The 2,196-nt window shown below is 36.0% G+C and overlaps 1 long non-coding RNA gene across 1 annotated transcript in view; it reads left to right on the forward strand.

The window, feature by feature from the left end:
* The window catches only part of LOC128249087 (uncharacterized), a 4,455-nt gene extending 2,265 nt beyond the window's left edge, over nt 1-2,190 (forward strand). Inside the window, exon 3 of the long non-coding RNA XR_008265215.1 lies at nt 817-2,190. This is a non-coding gene — a long non-coding RNA (uncharacterized LOC128249087). The remainder of the gene's footprint in view (nt 1-816) is intronic.
* Nucleotides 2,191-2,196: the final 6 nt, after the last annotated feature.

Consider the following 2,196-nt stretch of genomic DNA (forward strand, 5'->3'; position numbering starts at 1 on the left):
AGTGCCCCTGGACTGGCTTGTGCGGGTGGCACATAAAAGACACCATTTCGAGCGTGGCCGTTTTCGTGTGGGTGACACGTAAAAGCACCCACTACACTCTCTGAGTGGTTGGCGTTAGGAAGGGCATCCAGCTGTAGAAACTCTGCCAAATTAGATTGGAGCCTGGTGTTGCCATCCGGTTTCACCAGTCCTCAGTCAGATCGTCCAACCCATGCTAGCATGGATAGCGGACGTTAAATGATGATGATGATGATGATGATGATGATGATATATATATATAAGGTGATTAAAATCAAAATAAGCAACAAGGATATTCAGAGGTAATGCAGTATGATCGTTTCATGAAACGATTGTACTGCATTACTTCTGGATATCCTTGTTGCTTATTTTGATTTTAATCGCCTTATTTTGAAACTGTATGGATAATACCTTACTAAATTCTGGTGCCTAAACTTAAGTACCATATTCACCTGAATCTATATATATACATATATATATATACTAGCAGAGACACCTGGCATTGCTCGGGATTAAAATAGCATAGTTTGCATTTAATATTTTACAGTTATGTTGAAACAGGTGATATGGGAAAGTGCAGCATTGACTACAAAACATCATCTGAAATGTTGACACTTCCTTCGGATTTGTTGTCCTACATCACTCATAAAGTAAATTTTGAGGAACTGTGGTTGTTCATTTGTGGGTAACAGGGAACCAATGAGGTTCCCTGTTGAACTTTGACGTTGAACTTTGAACTTTGACGTTGAACTTTGAACTTTGACGTTGTCGTAAATTCATGTTTATCTATCTTCTTAGATGCACCAAACGATGTCATTTGCAGAGTTGTATTGTCTTATATTGTTCAGAAAATCCTTTGACTGAATGGAAATGCCTTCTAGAAGACCCATAAGAGGTTGAGAAGGAGCTGGTAGTACTGGCAATGTTACCTGACCGCCTGAGCAGCACATACCATTTGTTTCATTTGAAAATTTTAAAGCTCTACAGAAAAGACAATTTGTGTTTAGTACACCAATTTGGACAGAGTTATTATTTTTATAAGAATGGAATGGATCATATCTGAAAACAGAGTTGTGAAGAACAAATTTGTACGTAGTCTGTTTCTGAGAGCTATTCTATTGGACTTCTGTCTAATCATTAAAACATTTATTTAATGATCCAGCATTAAGTACTGCAACGTGCATTTGCTGATGTTGAGAAAATCTCATCTAGCTTCTCTCTTCAGACTCTCGCATTCGGTTTTCTCCTTGCTTTATACTTGTTTCTGGAAAAATTACGTCTTTTCTTTGGTAGCATATTTTTCCCAATATTGTAAACAAAAAATTATGAACATAGAAAGAAATTATACATTAATCCATATTTTTGTATGCAGTTGTATCCGTAAAAAAATTTATTTCAAGAGAGCAGAAATTGAAAGAAGATAAACTGAAAAGAACAGAGAAAGTGAAAGATGTATGTACGTCTATATGGAATGGATGTGTGTATGTGTGAGTGTGTACATGTGTGTGTGGGCGTGTGTGCTTGCGCGTTTGTAAGAGAGAAAGAGAGATAAAGTGAGTGAGTGAAGGTGTGTCATGATGATTGACGTCTTAAAATTTTTACAATAGTTGATTTATGGAAAAGGTTATGTTAAACTTTTGAAATGCAAATATGTGATTGAAAATTAAATTTAATTTGTAGCTAAAATAGTACTGAATCTTTTGATACCCCATACGTCAAAATTTCTAACTCAGTTTTGGAAAGCATAAGGAATATATAATATCAATGAGGCAGACCTCTACATAGTAGCTAGAACTGGAAGAAATAGCAGCTAAATCTCCCTCAAAATACCCTACTGTCTTAATCTGACAATTCTGCCTATTATGTAGTTTGAATGAGAAACTAACTAAAGATTAAGATTATTAACCCCCACAGAGAGAGAGGAAAGAAGAGAGACAGCATAGCGACTGTTTTGGTTGACTGTCATCCTGTACTCCCCTTGTTGCTAGTAAAATGGTATAGGCCAGCAATCTGAGCAACTGGTTGTTTTAATGGTGGAACAAACAGGACATTAAAGATTACAAAAATAGCGATTCTCATTTTGAAACTAACGATTTTGAAAATCTTTTTAGATTACGGAACACCCAGCTCTCTCATGTATCCATGTTTAATATTTCAGCGCAATTGGATAAACAACAC

The sequence above is a fragment of the Octopus bimaculoides genome, chromosome 11, assembly GCF_001194135.2.
Source record: "Octopus bimaculoides isolate UCB-OBI-ISO-001 chromosome 11, ASM119413v2, whole genome shotgun sequence".
Lineage (NCBI taxonomy): Eukaryota > Metazoa > Mollusca > Cephalopoda > Octopoda > Octopodidae > Octopus > Octopus bimaculoides.